This window comes from Lissotriton helveticus, chromosome 4_1 (assembly GCF_964261635.1).
Source record: "Lissotriton helveticus chromosome 4_1, aLisHel1.1, whole genome shotgun sequence".
NCBI lineage: Eukaryota > Metazoa > Chordata > Amphibia > Caudata > Salamandridae > Lissotriton > Lissotriton helveticus.
The window spans coordinates 1856905545-1856931541 of NC_136063.1; the positions used below are offsets into that span (position 1 = coordinate 1856905545).

Consider the following 25997-nt stretch of genomic DNA (forward strand, 5'->3'; position numbering starts at 1 on the left):
GCAGAGGGAACCCCATCTCGTGAAGGACCGCCCACAGCTGCCCTCGGGGGACCAGATCGAACGCGGTCTTCAGATCGATGAAGGCCAGGTACAGACCACCCTTGCTAATCGAAACTGTCTTCCAATGCAGTAATAACAGCCTGAAAGCCTGGTCTACAGTGCTTGTACAGGCCCTAAACCCCGCCTGGAAGGGGGAGATAATGTTGTTCTCCTCTGCCCAGGAGAGGATCCTTTCTAGGAGGACCCTGCCAACCACCTTCTGACCAGCGTCAATCAGGCTGATCGGACGATAGTTGGCAGGGTCACCCCTTCTTATATATAGGGATCACTTCTGCTCCCTTCCATGAGTTTGGGACTGGAGACCCTAGGAGGAGAACATTGATCAAAAAGGCGGAGAAATTTGGACCATTGCTTGGGGCTGGCACGGAACAGATCGGCAGGGATGCCATCCTGGCCCGGTGCCTTGCCTTGGATGATTTTACTGATTGCGGATTCTACCTCCCTCTGCCCTATTCGATCCATGAATGGGGATATATCATGGTGGGGTAGTGTGCATTCAGCTGTCGCTTCGGTGTTCTCGGGGGCCCTACCCCAGCATACAGTTTCCTGAAGTGGTCAAACCATTCCCCACCCGTGATGTGGTTAGGTGATTGATCTGTCCCATCATCATTATTATTTCTCACTAGAGCCCAAAATCGTTCCCCATTCCTATTCTGGCTAGCCAATTTTAACTCTTCCCAGTGGGAATCATCCCAAGCCCTCTTTGCCACTATAAGTGCGTGCCTGTACACCGCACGGGCTAGGCGAACCTCAGTTGGATCTCGAGTTTTGATAGCACAGATCAAATTAGACTTGGCCTCCCTGCAGTCGTGGGTATACCACCTGGCGGCAGGCTTCCTACGTTGCAGCCGGCTTGTCCCACGTCCGTCGTGGAAGAGGGCGGCCATCCTATCTATTGTCTCCTCATAGACCATATTGACCTGGGCAGAACCGGGATCGTCGGCACAAAGTGTAGAAAGCTTCTCCGTCTGATCTTTAGCGGTTTCCCCCAGGGCATTGATCTTTTGCTCATTAATGGCAAATTTGTGCCATTTGATGAACCTTTTGCAGTTCGAAGGTACTATTTCTCTTGTCGCCATTGTTAGTCTATTGCTAGACGGGGTTTAGCAGACACCAATGCTTTATGTGTGTGCCCGGTTTTAGTTAATACTTCTTTATGCTGATCAAGGTCTTGGGTTAGGAATCTCTGAGTACGCTCTACTGTACAAGCAAGAGTTCAATACAAAGTCTTTGGTCCTATTCATTCAATGCTCACGAATCATCCACCATATATGCTTTCAGGGTCTCCCAGGCTCTGCTAACACCAGCTGTTGTATTAATGATCAGGTAGTAAGCAAATAATTATATGGCTAAGTATGAACATGAATGGATTCTCAAAAGTGAAATTCTTTAGAAATTGAGACCTTACCTAGCCAAAACGGTAACCGGAGAATGATCAGACTTATCAATGGATTTATTTGTAAGTTGTGTGAACATATTATGTTATCTGGAACAAAGAAAAGGTCAATCAAGGGGTACACCGCAAATTGGTAGGGCCTAAAAGATGTAGCAATATATGTAGAGAAGTCCGTGGCTCAAGTTCTTGCATTTGTCCTTCACAGGAGTCTCTAGTATGCACAACACATTAGGATGTGACACCTGAACTTTATATAAGACCCTGTTTAGCTCTGGTTAATTATTCAGACCCCTAACAATCAAAGTGAATAGCTTTAAATGGATTAACATAAGAAATGTGGGTAATAATACTGCAAGCCAAAATATGCCAATTCTGTGTTCTCTATTTTTTCTGTGCTTCTAGCCAACAACTTGTGCGCCCAGCCCTTCTTTTCTCTTCCACATTAACCTAGCACTTAGCACTCTCCAACCCCCCAAACCCAGGGCATTACCCATATCCCTGGTGTTAGTAGACAGGAAAATGACTAATCAGAGTAACAGCACTCATCAGTATAGGTATTCCCTACGGGAGCAGATCAAAATATCAATCAGAAGTATGCATGAAGATTTTCTTGCTGACTTTCTCTCAGGAAATCCCATGTTTGCAAGTCTGCAAATGTTTTGCTAACCAGTTTTCCTGTGGTATTTCTTTTGATCCCTCTTCAAAACAAAGATGCACTGATGGTTTTCCATTGTCAGTTGTTTTAATTCTCCAACAGTCTTCTTTTTTCTAAACAAGAAAACAGGCGCTTGCCAAGTTGGATAAACTGATTCATTATACAAGCTAGTTCCGTTATCAGACTTACCGGAGATCAACAATATATGCAATTTGGTAAATACATCATTTCAATGTTTCACCTGGTTTTGTGCCGATATAAGGTCTGGAGGATGAACCCAGAGGTGGGTTCTAAGGTTGCTAAACTAGGAAGTATAACCCCTAATGGGTGTACTATGTAGACTGTCATCCAGCAAAAAGTCCTTGGGTCTATATGACAAAGGGTCCATTGACATCAGTTATAAGCTTCTCTGACAAACACAGAATTAGCAGAATTACGAAGAGACAGGTTAGAAGCACAAATTGACGTTACTCATGCGATATTGAGTGGAATGTATGATGTACTTACGAAACCTGGCAAAGAAGAAGTCAACCCTAACCAAATTAATGAAATGTAAGTTTTTATATGATTGCCTCCATTGTGCCCGCAAAAAAAGCCTCCTGCCACCAAATGAACATCCCAACCACGGTAGGTTATGTTGTATTATAGGATTCAAAAATGAAAGCTTAAATCCGGCTTTGCACTAAGGTCTTGGCCAGAGTGCCTCTCCTTCGATGCAAAAGCACTGTAAATCATGACTTCACCGAGACGGGGTACTGCCTGGAACTGGCTCTATGGCTCAGACGGCCTCCATTCACCCATCCGCCATCTTCGCCAAATTTAAAGGCAGAGACATACATGATACAGGGCATTCCATAGTAGAATTTTATTTTGAACGGTGATAATACATCACTTGCGAAACTGAATAGTTTTTTTATTGGCAAGACAATAATAGTAGTCCACATGTTAAAGTAAACTAAACATATCAACAATTCTTCAGTAAGCCACATTATATATTAAACCAAAAAGAACTGCAATTGTGAATACAATGCGCAACCCACTGTGACCAAGGTAAATGAAGATTACATTGTTAAAAATACCATACAAATGATCAATATTCAGGAAATAACCATCTACAACATCAAAGTGGTTAAGCAGAGGCAAAAGGCTTAATTCAATATTGGACCATCTTGCAAGCCAACACGATGCAAATGGAATCTACACGGAGATGGCAGGGTACCCTGATGGAGTAAATAACATGTAACATGAGAGCAATATGAAAATAGCAACTTCTTAATATCTCATAACTGTTTGGAAGATGCAGCGTCCTGACCCTGCAGAGGGTCAGCACCCTCTGAATTACCCCAACATTTCTGCGGTGACTGACAACCATGAAACGTTTGGGCTGAACTGGATACATATTTCTTTCTTATTTAAAAATGTAGGCACCCCCTGCATTAACAATCAGAAGCTGCAGTGGAATCAGGCAGCTCGCACAGTGCATCCTGTCTTAAATGGCAACGCCAAACTGATAGCATCTGCCGCAGACGAAGAGGAAATGTCTGACACATGCCGTGCGCTCTGTTTTGAAATACGTGGGGGTTTTCTGTCGTTGTGTTTTCGCTTCTGCTTGACACATCCTTCTGGAATGATGCTCATATTTGCCCGTAAGTGGGATTTGAAACGTGCAACGATAGACTTTTTGCCAAACACTCATGCATTATAAAACACGTCTGTGCCAAGCTCTGTATTTATTGTCACCCCGAGGGAGGTACGTGTTGCTCTAGATACATATGTTCCATTGCCTGCCTGGCCCTGACAAATGAGCGGTAGTGCGCCAGTTTATTTGTTTTATATATGAAAGATAAATAAAACAAGTACAGAGTCACGCACATTTGCTGTTTCCCCCTCTTGTCTAGTAAATTATCTTGTAATAGCTAAGCCAAGCTGGAAACGAAGGAGTAAGAAAGGATTGTGGGATACGTCCTTTACTTTACGGGACCTGTAGACCAAGAGTTAAAGGCAGGAGGGCGCAGTTCAGGGCTTAAGCAACGTAACTGAAAGATGGCATCATGCCATTCACTTCCAAAACAAGCACACTCACTCCCCTTCACACTGCCAATCACATACGAGCCCTATCAAACACGAATCTGTGATTTACAGTGTCGAGTTTATCCACGAGTTCACATCACAACAGGTGACATATCAAAGGCTCCTGTGGCAGGAAGTCTGCTGTCCAGCTGTTTAATAAATAGAGTTTGCAGACTCAACCCAAAACTCAGAGTACTGAAGTTTCTCGGTCACACCGCTGCCATGACTCTATAAGCTCTATGACCTGTAGGTACCGACCACCCTCAATATGTGCCTCTCCCAGTTCTATTACCAATCGCTCTGCCCTGCTGTCAGTTCTCTGTGCTTTCGTTAACAAGCGCCTGAGGTTTATGCTTTGGATCTCATTCCACACCACCTCCTTGGAATTCATAAAGCTCCTGTCTCCAGACTGACAGAGAGCGCAACCATTGCTCTACAAGCCAATCCCAGCAAAGACCTCTCGCTCAACTTCTCAGGCTCCCATCCTAAAGTAAAAGAATACTACAGAACATTAGAGAGACTCCATTCTCCCAGCTATACTGCCATGACCAGCTAATGCCTATCTGCCAAGGCTCTCTGCCAAGGCTCACAGCCCAATGTTGCTAACTTTCTAGCTGTGCCACTCCTGAGGGAAATCCGGAAGGTCACGTGTGTTCACCAGACCATCCTCATGGTGTAACAGAGCTCCAGATGGTCAGTATTTGGTGCTGCCCAACACCAGAGTAGTTTACTGCTCTCGTAATCTGCAGTTTTTCCGCAGTATTTCACTGTTACGCAGGTCACAGAGGCCTTTCTTGGAGTTTCTTGTTGAACAGGGCCACTGTTCTCTGGAGTTCTGGTCTTTCTTGAAGGCAGCAGTTCTTCCAGAGGTTTTGGAGGCTGCTGGGATGCAGGACGAGTCATTGTTTTTTGCAGAATCTTCAAGGGCTGCAGACAGGCCGGAAGGGCTGGGGCAAAGTCAGTGGGTGTCTTTAGTCTTCCTCTGTTGCACAGCTCTTCTTCGTCCACTCCCTTTGTAGGTAGGGAACTAAGGATTAAGGTTCAGGGGTGCCCCTAAATGCCTAATTTAGGGGTGTTTTAGGGGCTGTAATGTAGTAGCCAATGGGCTACTCCTACTTACCTTTAGGGTTTGTGCACACTTTGCATGTCCACTCCTTTTGGGGAGGGGGCATACCCCTAATCCTACTGGCTAGAATCCTCCAAACTTAAATGAAGGATTCTCAAAGGAGGGTGTCTCTTCAGCTCAGGACACCTTAGGGGTGGTCCTGGCTGAGAGGGGACACACCTTTTCTGCTTACTAATTTTCCCGCCAACCTTGCCACCAAACAGTGGGGCAGGCATCTCCACAAGCTGGGGAGGCCTTGGTCAGCATAGCAAAGGGCAGGAAGCCATTGAGGCTCACCTTCCTTCAATGGTGCTCCTGCTTAGGGGTAGGGGTGAAGTGATTCCACCCAGAGCAGGCTTTGTTTCTGGCCCAAGAGAGCTAAGGGCTCGTACGTCAGGGGGTCAGAAAGATGACTAGAAGTGGCAGGCTGGCACAGACCAGTCAGGCACACAATAATGGTTTGGCAGGTTTTCAGGGGGTACCTCTGATGTGCCCTCTGAGTGTATTTATTAATGAACCCAACACTGCATCAGTGTGGGCTCATTAATCTGAGATGCTTGGTACCAAACATCTTGGAATTCAGTGAAGCCATTGGGGAGCTGTAGAACTCGTATTGACAAGCTCCCAACCCATGTATTCAGTATGGCTTCGCTACACAGTTATAATGTCTAAGTATGGACACATACACTGTAGGGGCATATATGCTCATGCAGTTATGCCCTTGCAAGATGTATAGTGCACCCTGCCTTAGGGCTGTATGGCCTGCAGAAGGGTTGACTTATCTATGCCTCTTACAGTGTTGGCAGGCTTGACACACAGGGATATGTGCTAGGTCGACTCATCACTTTTATCGGCAACAAAACACGCAGGCTGCAGTGGCAGTGTGCATATGTTTGGTGAGGGGTCTCTTAGGGCAGCAAAATACATGCTGCCGTCTTTAGAGACCCTTCCTGGTCACAATATCCTTGGTACCACTGGTACCTTTTACAAGGGACTTATATGCAGGCCAGGTGTGTGCCAATTGTGGAAACAAAGGTATAATTTTGGGGAAGGACACAGGCACTGAGAACCTGGTCAGCAAGGACCCAGTGTACATTCAGTCAAAGATCATCAGAATCAGGCAAAAAGTGGGGTTTAACCATGCAAACAGGGGCACTTTCCTACAGGTGTCACTATATCTTCAATATACCATGAATGTGCTCTTTGGTATAAATGTGCACTTGTTTAGCAGTTGTATGTCACATTGTTGACTGTCATATATATCATAACTAAGATGTCTACTCCAAAAAGGATGTCAAAGTAAGGGTAGATGTTTCTTTATTAACTCATATGTGATGGAGTTTCTGAGTCAATATTATGGTAACAATATATGTGTAGGCTGATTACAGAAAACCTAAGTGCCAAACCTAGACAGTGCCATCAGAAACTTTCCCCTTGAGTGATGCAGACCATGTAAATACTGTTGAATGTGTCAAAATCCAAGTAGAGATAAATTGCATATTTAAGAACCAACATTAATCAAGGCTGTACTTGTTGCTCATTAATGAGAGAAGGAATCACTTCAGTGCATTTTTTTTTTCTCAAGGAGACCACTCTCACGTTATAAGTACTTTGGAGGTCTTTCTTTATATATGGTCTGCTGTTGTACAGGCTGCTTCTTCTCCGATTTTCCTATTTGTATATTTGCATACAAATACTTGAAATTTGCTTGGGAATAAAAGCAGGCAAAACTGTGTGCCAGGTGACAAATTGCTGACCTAAAATCCTGACTCGGAAGTGATTGATTGATTGATTGATTTATTGTTAACCGTTCAATTATTTAAAATCATTACAGTAAAAAAGCTCAAATTTAAGCCCATCTCCCCTCTTGCCCGCCCACCCCTGACACCCCCCTCCCTCACCGACTGCGAGTTTTTAAAACCCTATTTCCGACGGTCAATCTTGTGTTGCAAAGTCCCTTTTGCCATCAACTCCGGAAACTGAATTGTATTTCAGCAATGATTCAATCAAAGTGCGTGAGATGACGGGACAGCTCTTCTTTGCCCATAAATGTTACTGAAGCACCTTGTTTGCCCGTTAATCAGTCTCAGTGCTTCATGTGCTTATGGTCAAAAATTAAAGCACTTACGTCTAAGGCCAGTCTAATATAGTGAGTAATGATGGAGCGGAGCATCCTTTGCTGCTCACTGGTTAGTTTGGGGCAGCAGCATAGTAAGTGGAGCCAGGATTCATTTTGGTAATTGCATGGAGGGGGCACCATCTGCACGTGCCCATTTTGGATTGAAGTCCGCAGATCTGAGGGCTGTTAGCCTCATAAAAAGGATTTTCCTGCGGGCCTGGGCCCCTAGTGCTTCACTTAGGTATGGTTGAGCTTTCCCCATAATGTAAGATTCATCCAATGGCTCAGTTAGGGTGTTATGGCGAAGTGCGGTTAGATCAAATTCATAGGAAATGGAGCGGACATGCCGTCTCATGATGTTTGACCAGGTCTTGTGCGGGATGCCTGTTAGGGACAGGCTTTGGGGTTTGATGTTGAGGATCTCTATTGCTTTGCCCAGCTTGATGTACCAGGGAAAGTCCTCTTCTCTAAAAATTGTTACCAGGAGGTGTTTGAGAGAGTTATAAGGTGCTTTAAGGACTCTGATATAATACTTAATCAGATCCCCCTGAAGGGCCAATTCAGGTCTGCAGAGCCCTAATTCCAGCCGTAGCCTGGTGTTCCTTGCATACCTGGGTGTTTGCAGCACGATTTTGTGGGCTTTGACCTGCGCTGCTGAAATGAGTTTGTCTAAGTCTCCTGGAAATGCCAAATGATCGTAGTTGATGGCCGGGATTAGTTTTGCCCTGAGGACCTTCAACATGGGCTCCGTTGACTTAGGCATCTCATAGATAGGATTACACTCTTGGTTTTGGCATTTAGATGTTTTGTATGGGTTGCCGATTTTGCCCTCTCATGTAGCCAAACCCCAAGATAATTATAGGGTGTGGTGGTGCCAATTTGGAGATCTCCCAAATTCCAGCATGCATGTTTTTTGTGGGGATATCTGCTGAATACCATTAACTTTGTTTTACTCTGGTTGACAGTCAGGGGATTTTACTTATTATACTTCCCCAGCTCTTTTAATGCTCTTTGGAGGCCCACCCTTGGGTGATCCATCACTACAGTATCGTCTGCGTACTGAAGAATTGCCAGTTTCGCCGTGCCCAGTTTAGGTGGAACTAGACTTGCCTCTTTTAAAGCTTCCCCATATCGGCTGTATAGATTGAATAATAGGGGGGGCCAAGACACAGCCCTGCTTCAGTCCGTTGTTGGTTTCCACTCTTGCTGATAACGCTGTGGGGCTTATCTTGACTTGGACCCAGGTCCCCTCAAGGGATATGAAGGCTTTCAATAGCTTTGTGGAACTCCCCAGGCTGACAGTTTTCCCCAGAGTTTGCCTCTATCGACTCTATCAAAAGCTGTGCTGTAGTCGCTAAAACAGCAAAACAGCGTCAGATGCCTGTCTTTCACCTCTCTTTTTGAGAGATAAGCCAGGGCCATGATGTTGTCCATAGTTGCGCTGTTTGTCTTGAAGCCGGTCTGATAGAATGGAATGAAGTGGAAAAAACTAAGAACATAAACAGAGACAAATGAGGTCGGGGCTAAATCAGCAAGGGTGAAAAGTGGCACTTGACAGTCTAAATATTTGTTCAAGAAAACGTATTCCTAATGACATGAGGGCTAATAATGTTGTCTTTTATATTCAGGACAGCTGGTAAAACACAATTGTGCTGCCATAGCATTTCTGCAGTACATTTACCATAAATCTAAGTTCTGGTTTGTAGTGATCTCTGATAAATATTACAAAAGTGTAATGATGAATTCTGTAGCTGTTTCCCAAATCAACGTATGATAAATATAACTTCTATTCAAAAGTAGGCTATTATGAAAATATATTCAGGAACATACCAATCTAAATATTAGGCATTACACACAGTTGAATGTTATGCAGACAGACAGTGACAACTTCAATACACTGCTTGTGGTTGACTTATTTAAAGATATTTAATTCCATTCAGTGAGAGAACAAAAGAATGGCCTGCTCGCAATCATCTGGTAAGTAAGGAGGGGAGAGTTAACAGTAGACCATCCATCCACTGCTACTACCCGGTCACCACATTCATAGATGCTTTGCACTTTCTTGGGTTTTCTGTTACTTAAAACTTTAACAATTAATTTCTCCAGTTTCTTAGGTCCAACGCTTAATTTGGACTCGTTTTGTTCAATAGTTAATATTATTTTTAATACGTTAGTTTGGTAAATTTACCGTTTTAGTACTAGGCTATAATATTGTTTTGGTGCTTTCTTAAATAAGTTACTAGCATATCTCTGAGGAAGGGCCTGGTGCATTGCCCCGTAGGTATCAGGGGTAAGCCCTGCTGTTCTCACTGACACTGTATTAACTTAACAAGGAATAGTTTTTCTAATTGTGTGAAAGCACATCCTGCTTCTTCTCCTCAGTTAATAATTCAGAATCTTGCATCACTGACAAAGCCTGCAAAACTGCATACGAACCAGACTTAAACCGTGTCGCATATTCAACAGATTTAGCATGAATGCTAATAAAGGTGAATCCAAGTCAAAGTCAAGAATGACAAAGAGGGGTATTTTTTCAAAAATGTGTCAATTGTTATAGTTAGGGGTCAGTTGCTGATAGATCCTGTGCAATGTGAGTGGGATAGGAGAACAATAAATATACATTCATTTCAATTATACTGTGACTATAGTCGCCTGATGATCAAGCTACATCAGTGGACTGTTGTAGCGCGCTCTGAAAGGTTTGCTTTAAATAGTTAATACTGTTTTCATTTAGTATTTCCAAATGTATTAAAACATTTGAATTGGTAACAATTTGTGGCTTGCAGTCCACCCTCTCCTTTGGTAAAGGAAAATAATGTTGATGCAAGGCCCTGCAAGCTTTCAAAAGATACAAAAGAGCCCAAGCATCAAAATTTGCACAAAACCTACAATTTTCTATCCTTTTTGTATTCCTCACCATAGTTCTCTACATTCAAGATCCATTCCAGAGGTCAACACTCATTCTTCCACAGTGAAAAGAAAGCTTCCTTGTGATCCAAAAGTTCTTATTCCTCTTCAAAAAATAAGCTTAATAGAAGAGTTACTTCACTGCAAATAAAAATTGACAGTAAAGAAAAAGCAAATACAATAATGTTCAATGATTTCAAAACAATGTCTTTTGCTGCTAAAAGCGCGACCTTTTGTCAACAAAACTACAATTTTTCAACCGAAGTGAGTTAGAAGCGAAAAATGCTTGGGAAATTGCATGGGAAGTGGAAAGAAAAGGGGAAAATACACAATGGGAAATGAGGGTATCCAAAATGTGGGTGACACGTGAAACAAGCAATGGTTGTAGGGAATGACTCACAGTTACTCTGTGTAGTGTTCATGATTTTGTTCATCATTATGTAAGCTTCGTAAGACCACAGCCAATGTCTGTACCCTAAACCTAGAGAGATTTTAAAAGTGGATATGAGAATCAGGACTGAGCCACACAGAGTCTTCGCCCCTTTTGAAAGAAAGTAAAGGAGTTGAATAAAGAAAAAGGCTGATTCCACAGGCTCGTTCCAAAACAAATAATGTAATCTTCTGAAGTTAAAACATAAAAAGACAGTAATATTTTTTGCTTTTGGATTTAGAAAAGTGAATAGACAATAACTCTGCTTAGTACCAAGGTAGGCAGAAAAATAAGACATAAATGGCCCATAATGTCCCAAACGTATCACTTGAGTAGAAAAGCCATCAGGTGAAAACTAGGAGGAATCCTTTTGCATGTCTGAATAAATTTAAAAGAGGCCATGACCCCTCTCATGTACATTCAAAGCATGTGGAATATTCCATAAACAAATAGAAAAGGCACAACCCAACAGGTTCCAAACAGTCTATTTAGTAGGCTTCCCGATTCATTTCAATATGGCACTTTTTACTGAGAGATTAGGCCGTCACCCATGAAATTCCTTTACAATATGTCATTTCTAATAGGATCAGAACCAGAGCACATATTACCAACAGAAGCCAAGCACTTCTTTCTTTTTCAGGATCACCTTGAGATTCCGTCCTGGAGAAACAGTGGGTTCAAAGTCATTGTTTGCTCTCTCACATTCCACAACCAGCCACCGTTTTTCCTAGAACCTTCTGCCTTATAATTTCAGTTTTACTGAGATGGATCTATTCCTCATAGTTCTAAAGTGGCCTCTACAGTATCAATTCCATCCGTGGAGGAGATGCAGCACTTTCATTTGTTCCGTTTCAGTCCTAAATCATAGGTTGTTTCCAAGGGCGATCTAGTCTAACTAAAACTCTCAACTAATGCTTCCCTTAGAAAGATACGCATTGAGATAAGTCCTGTCCGCCTCCCATGCCTGTTTTCTGGCGCGCTTGCCCCGTGTTTACTTCTTTGCCTCCCTCCGCTCTAGCATGAGACACAGACGTGACACAACATTCAGTATTACCCCCAACAAATAAAATGCTAAAAGCGAAAGGCAGTCATTAGCTTGAGTTTTAACCCGGGTACAGTCACGCGCTGGTGACTTTCCCTCTGATTCTACTGTTCTCCACGTTGCTATTGATTCTGACCTTTAAAATGACTCAACGACTCCGCTTTCAAATCAATCCGTAACCTGTTATTTGGATTAATGCGCGGATAATAGAAATACTCGGGAGTGTTTCATTTACAGCGGCCCTAATGCTGGGATAATAAGCAGGTTGTGTGTTAGGATTTAAAGTGGTCACACATTATCCCCAGCATTCAGATCGGAGGGCGGCGGGAGGCTGGCAGAGTGAGACTTGAAAGCAAATCTCTTCTTTCTAATGCAACGCACGCACGCACAGTAATGCCCTGTTTGAAGTACGTAGAGTAAACACCCGGTGTGCTGTTGTAAATATCCGGTAAAATGATCAGACTTCTAACAGTGACGCTGACTGACGTTATGGAAAGGATGCGTCAATTCTACTTTTAACACAGGCTCCTCCCGGCTACTCGGGTCCGTCCGATGGAAAGGACCACCATCGCGCCGTGGAAAGGCGCCAACACAAAAGAACCAGAAAGCGCTCCTTGGGATTAAGGATGTTCCCACAGAACGGCCATGCCAACAAACTCACTTTGCATACAAACCAAATATGGAAAGCTGAATGCTACACTATGTTTCCATAGCCTCCACAGGCTTCGGACACAAGACTCACCACCAAACCTTGCTACTGTGGTCAATTATAAAGTCCCGAGAGCGTAGGTTCTTCTTCAGAGACCAGAGAAAAATGTAGATGGCAGTGTCTAGCGTGGAGGGCTAAACACTGTCACACATCCTTCCACAGAGGTCTCCATGAAGCGCCATTGTTCATTTATTGGGAAAAGTTTACCATATTTTGTTTTTTATTCAAGTGGAGACGACTTCTAGGGCCCTGCAGATACAAAGGAGCTCTTTCACCTCCACGATAATTTCTACCTGTTAGAGCTGTGACCGAACACTTCATATGCCATCCGTTACTGGGGACATGTTGTGCAGTAGCGTATTACGTGATGCCTGGGGTACCACTTCTAGATTGTGTGTCTGCCCATCCTGCCCTGGAAACTTCCCCGGCCTGCAGTCCATAGGGAAATGCCCTTTTAGTAGTATGGTCAATCTGGGCCTTGTGTCTGTTTTCAGTAAATGTCCTTCAAAGTTCTGAAACACATAATTTCTATCCATCATATTATACCCGCTGTACATTGTCCAGACAAATCGAGAGCATGTGATTGGTATAAATCTATCTTTCCTCAGAAGACGCTGTCCCGAGAGGAGTGGACAATCTTTTATCAAGAACCAGGACTGTCCATTAATCTGGGGACAGCCATCCTTGAACAGGGTGGCGGTGACGTAGGTATTCGTCTCAATGGGGCCACCACAACCGCAAGAGAAATTAAGGAAAATCGTTGTTCGGAAGTTATAGAACCTAATAATTGGACTGAAATGTACTTTTTTTTTTAAAGTTTGCGCCTTCTTTGTATTCTTTTACGGTGAAATAACATTTAACAGGCGACAAACACACATCTACCCAATATAATGTGACTGCTGTTAATGCCGCATGCTGTTAGGCTACGTGCTGCTAACGGGACGGACGTTCACTTCCCAACATTATCCTACAGGTGCTATAAATGCCCCAGCTTTGAAAACCTAGGCCCTTCGGCTGGATGAACAGTTACGGCCCTGCACTGTTAATGCATGCATCCTTAACGCTTACTCAATCAGCAATCCTTCGTTTACGTTCTATAACTTCCCCGGCACTTTTAGCAGGGGTTATAACGCCCAAAGCTGCTTACGTAGCGGGCTGCTGAAGTACACGGCGTTAATGCCCACTTGTTGATTTCAACAAAGCACTTATTTGCCAATTTCTGGAAATGCCCTACTGTTGATGTTCTGGTATTTAAGGACCCGTGTGCTAATGCCCTCTGCTTATTCAAGTCCCTGCCTGCTGCAGTGTATCGTGACAGGGGCAGTGATGCAGAGTTGGTGACTCACCCGATCCTGCCGCTCCGGACTGCTGGTAGCCGGCGCACACCTCTCCCCTGTTCGTGCTGCTGATGTGCTGTTCTGATCCTTCCGCGGGTCCCCTTCTCAAAACAGCCGCTCAGAGGAGAGATGTGCCGGACGCGGGTCCTCGCTGTGCGCCGCCAGTTGGTGCGCGGTCCGCGCTGGCTCCTGCGAGCCAGATACCAAGGAGAAGATTGGCTGCGAGCGCTGGAGCGACCTCTGTCCGCCGGGAGCCTGGTGCTGAAAGCGGCGCCCAGCCCCCGCCCACGCCGTCCTGCATCACTCCTACCCCCTTATAGCGTAGACCCGTCGCCATGGCGACGAGACGTCACTGGCCCTGCCAAAGTCTTTCTATCCTGGTGACGCCACAGCACTTTTGCTTTGCCCCTACCATCCGACGTCAACGAGAGGCCAGCTTCGACACCGACACAGAAGAAAGACAGCTGGACAGCTGTGTCTGCTATGCTGTACCCCAAGGTACCTAAACAGAGCGGCCATCATGCAATTAATACGTTATCTGGGTGCATTGGCATAAAACTACAATACAATAAAATGACTAAATCCTTCGTTTATGTAGTGGGGCATACAGGAAGAAATATATATGAGCAATTCTAGAGCCTGTTTAGAAAAAGTAAATATTTTTGATGTGTGACTTACCTAGTTATGCACCGTGAAACACGTCATTTCCATATGTTCTTTTTCATACAGCATTCAAATGTACCTGTTTCTGTTTATAGTGAACGATTACAAGTAATAGGGAACCATGAAAACGGCGCTGGTTTCTTTCGAAGATGGCGTCTATATTCCATAGACAGAAGGCTTTTACCGCGCTCGACCAGGCTAGCTGTTTTCGTGCACGCGCGGCGTCTCTCGCCTCAAAACTTCGAAGCTTGAATGAACGGCGCTTCTGCTAAATAGATCTGAGGATCTACCTGCTAGGAGGGGCTAAGAGAGCCACAACACAAGAATGCTTTCCAGCCATGCCTTACCTAAAATATAATGTTGCGCCAAGTTGTAATCAGACGGACGATTGCAGGACTAATAGCAAGAGTTTTATATTTAACGTGCAATTTAGAGCAATTATCTAAAGTATTTGGGAATTTTTTATGTGTATTTTGGCTATCAGTGGTTTCATTTGGTGTTTTCAAACAAAGTGGTGTTTTTAGGGTTATTCATTTTCCCTGTAGTTACCTTAACAAACGCCGATACAAAAATCCACATGGTAATAAAGGAATCGACTGGAAATCAGTTATTAACTAATTATCTGTCATTTCCACTAAGGGCCAGAAAATATTCTGACAATGTTCTAGGGTGGTCATCTCTCAGAATTTTACGGGCGTGCTCTGTATTTTTTTTTTGTTCATGCTAGTAAAAAAAAAAAGGAAAATCAGTGAAATCCTGTATATTTTCCTTTCAACAATGGAACCTAAACAGTAAACACATGAAATCACAAAAAAACTCTCAAAAACGGTCCAAATAACTTCTAAATTATTATTAACGCAAACAACTGGATAATTGCAATGTTAAAAATTAATGATATTTTTACACAAATGCCTTTTCACCTACCAGCTATTCACCGAGAAAGAAAGATTCAACCTTCACTCCGCGGTCTCTTCGAGGGAAAGTCCTACAATGCTTTTGTACGTCGGGTGTGAGACGCCAACCTCTGTGTTTTAAATGGTCGGACATAGTTACTGCACATATTCGAATTCAAAACGAGAAGATAAACTACTATACTTCCAGTGGTGGCCTGGCAGAAAAAAATGTAGCATTCGTACTTTTAATCCTTAACTATATATCCTTATACACTTTTCACAGAAAATAGTTTTCTAGAATATTCCAGCAGTCTGGGCTACCTTCCCGGCCAGATCGCCTCCGTATATCCTTTATAGACTTTATTCCATTCATCGCGCGGAAGAACCCTGACTGCACATGAATGATTCACCCTCCCACACACGCAGATTCTGCTGCGCCACGAGGGATGCTGCAGGGAAAACCTGCTGCGCACGGCACGGGGGTGTGTACAGCCCAGCACGACAGGAATCCCTGACACAGAGCTGCTGACGTGCTGGCGGCAGGGGGAGTCCCCGTTCAGCTATTCCGAGTCTCACAAATGCGTTTTTTTAATACTCCGCTCACGATCTGTGAGAGCTGCTAGGATGTGTACGAAAACACATTTTTAATGTTGCATAAACAAGGCGTACAGGTTAGGTGGTTGCGGCAAGAAATCGGTAATAACAAGCATTGGTAGATGTATTAGGTTTCGCTTATGTGATAAATAATCAGCTGTTGTTGTAAGTTGAAGTTTGGTGAATAGTTGTGTAGTATAATTTAGCCTGAGGTAGACAGAAGAAGAGTGTAGTAAAGAAATCACACTGCAGAAGTACTTAGTCTGTTTTAATAATGCCTAAAAGCTACGGAGGGCTGTAGGGGTTATATTAGGGAAATTTTGTATATAAGTAGAGTGCGTGAAATAGCGAAGGGTCCACTTCCGAAACTCTATAGCCTTATCCCCAGGAGAGTAACAAGACCTCTTTTCACACCAAAAAGTCCTCTTGTGAAATTTTGGCTTTATCCTTAGAGGAGTACCAGGTCCTCCCGGAGCTTGTTAGAGAAGTGAGATAGCGCTGGTCATTATTATTACTTGCAGTGTAAGGAAATCTCTTTGAAAACGGTGAAGACTATCTATTTAGTGGAGCAGACACAGTAGCATTGTTTTGTGTTGTTACTAACTGAATTTTGAATTAAGAAAACCCCAGAAATATATTGCTGTAATATTTTGTGAAGGGAGGGTCAGTAGAAGTAGTAATACTGACATCTGAAAAAACTGCGCTGGCATTGGTCAGACAGCGGCCGTGTACTGAGCCGTGATTGGTTGGTTGATGTGAGCCGAGCTGGTATTGGACGAGATAAAAGACACATAGAGAGCCGTGATTGGGCGGTTGGTGTGAGTCGCGCTTGTATAGGACGAGAGTTGACCAATAGAATAAGTAGAATTACGGAAAGATTGTTTGTTTATTTATGCTGAGACCCATTAGTGAAAGAGTCAGAAAATAAAGTTGATGCAGAAAAGAAAGAATTTCTTTAAAAAGGACAAACCAATTGTGACTAGAGAGGGAATTCCGATTCCACCTCAAAAAACGCCTGCTTCATACATGATGTTAGAGCGAGGATATCATACGTGTATGTGGTTAGAGCAGTGCTTTAAATGGGCCGGTACTCACCGGTACTGAGTACCGGCACTTCTCATTTTTACCCAGCTGAGTACCGGCACTTCTCCACTGCCAAGGAGAGTAGCGGTACTCAAGGTCGAATTGATAAGGTGGGCACCGGCTGATGCTGAGGGCCAGCTGTGTTCCTGTTTGTTTTAGCAGTATGTTTGCCGTTTGTCTGTGTCATTCAGCTGAGACAAGCAGCACAATGGGGCCTGAGCGGCCTGCTGGAGGCCTGTGGCTGTGGCAAGAGAGCCTTTGCTCCCTCCCGCCCCTCCCAGATGGTAGCTGTCATTGTCCTCAACAGCCCCCTGCCGAGCCTCCATGCTGGGACGTCTTGTTAGATGGTGTACGGGACATTTTCTACCTGGGGCGCAGCACAGTGATGTGTGCAGACTGCATGAGTGTGTGTGCGGGGGTGGGGGAAGCCGGCTCAGGTGTGGCCTCTTAGGAGCCCAGGTAACAAGGGTCATTTTCACCTCTTGACCTCTCACTGGGGACTGGCTGTCTTTCCCCTGACTCACTTGCCCCTGGGAATCCACCGACCCCGCCCGCCTGCTGTGACATTGAGTGTTTAATGGCCAGGGATGAGATGGTGGGGATTATCTTCACGGACTCCCTCGTACCCAGGTGAGGTGAGAGGCGGTTACGGACCTTCCCATCAGAGGCCAGGATTTTGTTCTGCCCCTGACCTCTACCCTGCTGGACTCTGCACATGCTCACGACACAGCAGTGTTCACAGTCTGCCACTGAAAGCTTACCGACCCTGAGGTCTTCTGACGAGGGGAGAGGACGGATAATGGGGTGAGAGAAGGTGAAGAGTGAAGGGACAGATATAAAAGAAGCAGAGAAGAGTTTAAAGGGGAAGGGGCGTGGCTTGATCGCCGATGGCGGAGGTCGCCTAGCGTCTCGGCTCCGCGGCCGAGCTCACATTAATCCTGTTTGGGGAAGGTCCTGAGGACACCTGCACCCCGAAATAAATCGCCCGGTGCCCTGGGCTCCCCCTCCTGCAAGTCGAGGCCAGCGGCGGCCTCGGGACTGAGGAAACCGGCAGAGACGCGAGGTCGCGAGGCAGAATCTAAAATGGCGCCTGCTCCTTCTCTACTGCCCCGGAGCTGAGCACGACTGAGACCCGGGAGAGGCGGACGACCCGAGGCCCCCCGGAGAACCAGGCGATCCATCCCTTGCTGGGGCGGTTTCTAGCGACCTGTCCACTGCTGACCTCCGAGGGGGCCGCCATCGGCCGGTGACCGGGAGACGCTGCCCGGAACGGAGTGGGGGAGGGGCGGGGGAGCCTGCTCGCAGCCGGGCGGACATTGCGGCGGAGACCGCGACAGGGGCCCTGACACCCGGATTGGAGGTGAGCACGCTGCATAAAGGGTGCGACCCCCCCACCGTGATTGAGCTGCGGGGACTGGCGCCGTGAAGCGGGAATGAAGAGCGCCCAGGAGGGAACCTGAGGTGGCAGCTGAGCCCCCTGAACTAAGACTCTCCATTGACTCGAGGGAATTGCCAGAGGAGGGGGGGGCGAGAGGCGCGGCCACTGCGGAGGGGTGCCTGGAAGAGAGCTCCCCCGCCGCTCCGACACTGTTGAGCTCTGCGCGCTGGCTCCATCGCCATATAGCCGAGGAGACTCTCAGGTGGCCCGGGTGACGGAGGGCGGACACAAGGCGAGGTAGAGACCCGCTACCCTTGAAACTTTCGCCACGCTCGGCTGGGGCGGTGCGGCCATTACTGCGGAACCTGGGAGCACACCTCTGCCCAGAGGTTTATTGATGTGAGGACCCTCTGCCCGCCATCTTGAACCCCGATCTGGCCCGCACTGGGACGGCCGACCTGGTCGACACTTGGGGCCCTGCTGGCCTTGAGGGGTGCCGGGGAGATACGGGGAGATGGGCGACTGAGCGGCGATGATTCTGAAGGCCGCGACGCACCGGGGTTGGCCCAGGCTCGACCGTCCCCGCTCCTGCTGAGGCTGTGCAGTGAACCCTGAACACCATGGGGAAACCAAGAGGGCCCAAGGGAGGCACCCAGGCCGCGTCTGACGCAGAGCCGCCGGACAATGAGGAGCGCCTTCACGCGGAGGGGCCAGGGAGCCCTCATATCCAGGAACAACTCGATAAAATCCTACTGGCCATCACAGAGACCAGATCAGCCCTTCAAGAGGACATTGCTCAGGTGGTGACGGGCTTGGGCCTTCTCCGAGAGGATCATGGCAAGCTCTCCGACAGAGTGAAGGAGGTCGAAGGGTCGGTGCGACACCTGGAACCAGCGCAAAAAGCTTTGGACGCAACGATGAAAGACGCTCTGTCCCGTATAGAAGCGCTGGAGAAGCGGGCGGAAGATGCGGAAGGGCGCAACAGGAGAAATAACATTCGGATAGTTGGCCTTCCGGAAAAAATTGAAGGGGGGGACATGGTGACGTTCCTTGAAAATTGGCTACGGACGGCTGTGGCGCAGGAGGGGTTGTCCCCCTTCTACACATTGGAACGGGCGCACAGAGTGCCGGCCAAGCCGCCACAACAGGGCCGCCCGCCACGCCCAGTGGTGGCGCGGCTGCTCCATTTTCGCGACAGAGACCTCCTTTTGCAGGCTGCCAGACAGAAGGGTCCTTATCAGGTGGACAACAGCCGCGTGAACATTTTGCCGGACTACACCTACGAGACGCAGAGACGTCGCTCATCCTTCCTGGCCGTCAAGCGAGAACTGCGCGCCGAGGGCATCCAGTACTCCCTACTATTCCCGGCGCGACTCCGCATCATTGTGGACGACTCCACTAAGTTCTTTGAAACCCCGGGCGATGTGTGTAGTTGGCTCGAGTTATACAGGGCGGGCAAAGATGGCTTCGGAACTTCCTCTCATCCCACGACGGAGGATATGATACAGAGGAAACCCAAGAGATTCAGGCACCGAAGGGGCAGGACTGCTCGCCCCTCCACAATGGAGACTGCAGCGGAGCGGCGGGGAGCGCTGGAGATGGTCTCTTCCATATCTGGCCCCCAGAACGACCATGGAGCTGTGCTTTCGGAGCCCAGAGAGAGCGGGGGCCGTTCGGACACCGAGGGCTCTGAATCGGACAGTGTGAAGTTCCCGGAGGTCACCCCTGAGACGGCAGAAGGTCTACTGGACGAACAATGATGCCTTAGGGTGAGCCGGTTCTGGTTGGATTGCTGAGGGAGGGGACGGGCACAAGTGGCTGGTGGAACTTATGGGAGAGAATTGGTTACTCGCTGACTATGGGAGGGGTTGCAGGAACTCTTCTTATGAGCCCTGATGCTATCGAGCTCGGCCGCGATGCGGCTAGCAGCGGGACCCCGCGTCGACGCTCGGCACCCACATTGCCCTTAAGGCACATCAACGGTGACCACCGTTAGGTTAGTAGGGAGGGAGGTTTTGCAGAGATTTGTTTGGATGGGGACTAGATGGCACTATTTGGTACCTGTTCTGGGGGGGATGGAAGGGGGTTCATGTTTGCAAGTTGATGTACTGTTGTTAAGGGGGGGACTCGTCATCGGTGTGGATTTTGATGGGTACTTCTTCATAGCTGTAATGTGTTCAGTATGGCAGGTGGACGAGAAATGGGACTATGGCTGACTTATCGAATCTGAAATGTATCACCTGGAATGTGAGGGGTCTGCACACTATGTCCAGACGACACTAGGGCCACACTTACCTAGTGCATAGGGGAGTACAGATCGCGCTGCTACAGGAAACACATCTCAACAAAACGGAGGGGCTTGCGCTGCAGCGTAGATGGCGTGGGCAGGTATACTGCACTACCTACTCAGCTTATGCAAGAGGCGCGCTCATATGGATAAAGGCGGGGGTACCTATGCAGGTTGATAGCCACACTGTAGATCCAGAGGGGAGGTACGTCGCATTGGCGGGGAAATTAGGGGGAAGGGAGTTGAATATTTGCTGCATTTACGCTCCAAACACGGACCAGCTCGCCTTTCTAAATGTGCTGTCGGGCTCTTTGGCCCGGTACCTCTTGGGGCCCATCCTGATAGGGGGTGACTTTAATGCGGTGCTCGACGTGGACTTAGATAGATCTCATCCACCCCTCCCAGACTCCCCGGCGACTCGGGTTGCTAAAGGTAGGTTAAACTGGCAGACGAAGTGGGGACTGTCGGACATTTGGCGAGCGCACCACCCGCACACTCGAGATTACTCCCACTTTTCTGGCATGCACGAATTGCATGTGCGACTGGACGGTCTATTGGGATCGGTTGAGGTTGCTTCCTCGGCTATGCGATCGGAATATCTGGCGAGAACAATCTCCGATCACAATCCATTGTTGATCACCCTATGCTGGCTTCGGTGCGCCCCTTGTGTGCCCACCTGGAAATTGAGGCCCGAGCTGATGGAAGACCAGGTGTTTCGCGGGGACCTGGAGGACCAGATCTCGGGATACTTCGAGATGAACGAGGGCACGACTACAGAGAGGGCTACGGAATGGGACGCCTTTAAAGTAGTGGTTAGAGGCTACTGTATAACGCAAAAAGTTGGAGTACGCCGCGTGCTTTTGGAAGACTTGGCCAGAGCTGACCGAGACCTCCGCGACTTGGAGATCGCCCGTCCTGGTCGTCCAGAACTCCAACAGCAGATCCTGGCGGCAAAAGAGGCGGTGGCTGTAGAGGTTGAACGATTGCGCAGCTACGACCACAAGATGTACTTGACTAGATCACTGGCGGAGGGTGACAAGTCGAGTGCACTACTGGCTTGGCTAGCTAACCCCACGAGACGAACCTCACCCATTGTGGCGATGAGGACTGATGGGAATGAGGAAGTTTACACTCAACCTGAGATCCTTAAATGCTTCTGGGGTTATTACAGGAAACTGTATCGCAGCCGACCACCGCCGGACACTTCCCCGACGGACTCCTTCCTGAGGAACCTGCCGATTCCCACTCTGGAATCGTAACAGGCGAAAGATCTAGGGCGCGATGTGGAACTGGTTGAGATAAGATGCGCAATTAAGAAAATGGCACGTAATAAAACGCCGGGCCTTGACGGCCTACCTGTGGAGTTTTATTCCACATACGTAGATATTCTAGCCCCCAAACTCCAGCGGGTTTATAATGAGGCGAAATCTATAGGGCACCTACCGGGTTCGATGCGAGAGGCCCTGGTGATACCTCTCCTTAAACCGGACCGGGAGGGATCGGAACCTGCATCTTATAGGCCGCTCTCAATGCTCACGGTCGATTATAAGATTTTATGCAGCATACTGGCCGCCCGACTGCTGGGACACATGGGGTCACTAATTCATACTGACCAGGCGGGCTTTATCCCCAAGCGCAACACCACGATGAACATCCGTCGGCTATTTAGATTATTGAAAGGAAAGATCATACAGACGCTTCCGATCCTATGATCCTCTCAGTTGACCTGGAGAAAGCCTTTGACAGCCTAGAGTGGATTTATCTCCATAGGGTCCTTGAGCGCTTTGGTCTAGGGGAGGGATTCCTGAAATGGACCACGGTGTTTTACGCCTCGGCGGTGGCTAGGGTGAAATCGGGCCCGCTGATCTCCCAACAATATCCAGTGGAACGGGGAACAAGACAGGGCTGTTCATTATCCCAATTGCTATTTGCCCTTGCGGTGGAGCCGTTGGCCATCTCGATACGTACGGGAGCCCACTACAGGGGGTTGCAATCTCCGATGGGCCACCAGTATATCTCCCTGTATGCTGATGACCTGCTGCTTTTTCTCGAGGACGCTGGAGCGGCCCTGACTGGAGCGGATTCAGTGCTCACGACTTTTGGGGAGATATCGGGGCTCCGGGTGAATTGGGCTAAGACCTGCTTGTTTCCGATCCGTAGAGATAGCCCTCAGCCGGACATACACAGGGAGATCAGATGGGAGTCGACTTGTTTTAGATACCTGGGGGTGCATGTTTACCATCGCCCTGTGGACGTATTGGAGGGTAACATATCCAGGGGCATCCGGGCGCTCAAGGGTAGCATGTCCTTTTGGTCCACCCTGCCTCTCTCAGTGGCAGGGCGAATAGCACTGTTGAAGATGGTGGCGCTACCCCGCCTGTTGTACTACTTCCGGACACTACCAGTATGGATCCCCAGATCCATCTTTCGGGGCCTGGACTCCACGATAGTGGCGTTCCTATGGGGCTCGGGCCGCCGCAGAGTGGCGCTTAGGACCTTGCTGAGGCCGAGAGCGGAGGGAGGGTTGGCAGCGCCTGATTTCGAGGCGTACTATTTGGCTGCCCAGCTACAATGTTATACCCAGGAGGTGGCACGTGAGTTTTGCGGTCCAGAGGAAACAAGAGGCAGTGGAATACCCAGGCACGTCCTATCGTATATTGCGCTGCAGCAGAAGCTAGAGTTGAAGGACCTCACGCAAGAGGAGCGCACTATACGGTTATGCTGGAACCGACTGCACCGCAGTCCGGGCAGACCACGTCCTTATGCCCCAGAAATCCCGCTGGGGATGCTTACAGCTTTGTCCCATGGCGGAGACTGGTCTCGACTGGGTATTTGGGAGGGAATGGGTGTGCAGATGGTAGGCGACCTTTACGAAGATGGAGCATTGCTGCCCTTTCAGGCGCTTCTGGACCGTTATGACGTCCCCCGAGGCGACTTTTTACTTCATGCTGCGATCACTAGAGCACTCCAGGCACACTGGAGAACTGGACACGAGGAACCACAGCTGTCGATGGCATGTCAATATGTCATGATGTCCGCAGGGACAATTAAAGCAGTGTCCTGTTTATACTCCAAGATGGTAGATGAGAGATTGACCCCCCTGGCGGTCCTCAAAGCCCGGTGGGAGGTTGATATAGGGAAGGAGATCCCTGAGTCCACGTGGTCCCAGCTACTGCAGCGGACCTGGAAGGGAACGCGGAGCGCCCGATTCCAATTGGTCCACTTCTATATCTTACATAGGGCTTATTTAACCCCGGAGAAACTACAGAAATATTTCGACCTGGAGATGGCAGCCTGTCCTAGATGTAGAACGGACGGAGCGGACCTTCTTCACATGCTGCGGTCCTGCCCTGTGCTGACCTCCTACTGGTTGTTGGTAGAAGACACGCTAACCGCAGTGACGGGAAGATCGTTGCAGATGGATGCGGCTGTGGGGATTCTGCATTGGTTTCCACACACCTCTAAAAATAAAATCACCAGTAAATTTATAGATTTAGGATTACTTCTGGCCAAACGGGAAATAACTAGACACTGGAAGGCGCGGGTTGGTCCAACGGGCGCGAAGTGGCGCAATGAGCTTCTCAAGTGGGCGGGGAGTGAGAGTACATTAAGATTCCAGCAGGCGAGGCGGCGACGGGATGAGCGGGCCCTAGAGGCTGCGCAGGCTTGGGAGACGATAGTGCAGGCTCTGCGCGACCATACTAGACATACTGACTTAGACAGTGCAGATGAGGAACAACCTGGACCCCACTGATACACTATTCCTGGACTGTACCCAATCTGGAGAATTACAGCTTACGTATCATAATAATCGACCGCAAGACAACCTACCGATGACGAGAGGGGTGGAGGGTGGGGGGTTAGAGGAAGAGGAGTGACAGTCATTTCCACCAACCGTTGGGACTATACACTGTGCTGAATGATACATTAATCCTCTGGGGCGGGGAGTTGAATGGAGGGAGGGTGGGGAATTTGTGGGGGGTGTTTAATAAAGCAGACGGAATTTCCTTTTACTACCTGTGTTACATGGCGAAAGTGTGGAAATGAACACCGCAAAAATTGGCACACGCCGCCCGACCCCCGGGTTGTGGGCTGAAGGGCCGTGTATAGCGTTCTGATTACTACTGTCAATACTGATTTATGCGCGTATCAGGTGCCAATGCTGTGATTATATTTGATTCCTGCAATAAAAACATATTTACAAAAAAAAAGAGTTTAAAGGGGAAAAAGATAGACAGAAGGGGTAAGCTCAAATAGAGATGGGGAAGCGAATGAGAAAGCTATGGAAAGAGTAAGAGAGGCACGGAGAAAAAGAGAGAATGATGGTAGAGAATAATAGGATACAATTAGGGTAAAGAGAGTGGGACGGAGTTAGATACAAATGGTAGAGAAGTGAGGGGGAGGGATGGAGAGGTTAGGGATGTGGAGACTGGTAGAGAGTGTTTGTCTGCTTCTTTGCGTGTGAGAGAGAAATGAAGAGAATTGGGACACTCAGGAGGTGTTTGAAGAGAAATGCGTGGAATACTTGTTTTGTGTGTATGTTGTGCTCGCTTGAATACAAAAAGATTGCACCAAATGCAAGTAAATAGGGGGGACGCAAAGCGGAATTGTTTTGGGCCACGAGGAACTTTTGACTGTACTTGCCTGTCATCGCTGTTACTGCTCGCCGGACCCGCTGCGCGGGTCCCGCTTCGCAGCTTGGAGGAGTGTTCTTCGTGCAACGGTCCTGGGGCAGAGACTTGGAGGTTTGTGTAAGCTGCAGGGACTCGAAATCCCAGGAGTCCCTGCAGGATTAAACCATCAGCACCTGGCCCGCTCTCCCTGCTGCCACGCCCCACGCCCAAGGTGTATTTAGAAACCCTGTACTCCTGAACTCTGTGGGACGCAAAGCGGAATTGTTTTGGGCCACGAGGAACTTTTGACTGTACTTGCCTGCCATCGCTGTTACTGCTCGCCGGACCCGCTGCGCGGGTCCCGCTTCGCAGCTTGGAGGAGTGTTCTTCGTGCAACGGTCCTGGGGCAGAGACTTGGAGGTTTGTGTAAGCTGCAGGGCTGCGAGCGGTGCTGCAGGGACTTGAAATCCCAGGAGTCCCTGCAGGATTAAACCATTAGCACCTGGCCCGCTGTCCCTGCTGCCACGCCCCCCGCCCAAGGTGTATTTAGAAACCCTGTAACCCTGAACTCTGTGGGACGCAAAGCGGAATTGTTTTGGGCCACGAGGAACTTTTGACTGTACTTGCCTGTCATCGCTGTTACTGCTCGCCGGACA

The 25997-nt window shown here is 47.9% G+C and overlaps 1 long non-coding RNA gene across 1 annotated transcript in view; it reads left to right on the forward strand.

Moving 5' to 3' along the window:
* Window positions 1-14249: 14249 nt before the first annotated feature.
* LOC144827711 (uncharacterized) overlaps window positions 14250-25997 on the forward strand; it is a 94044-nt gene continuing 82296 nt past the window's right edge. Inside the window, exon 1 of the long non-coding RNA XR_013610323.1 lies at window positions 14250-14328. This is a non-coding gene — a long non-coding RNA (uncharacterized LOC144827711). The remainder of the gene's footprint in view (window positions 14329-25997) is intronic.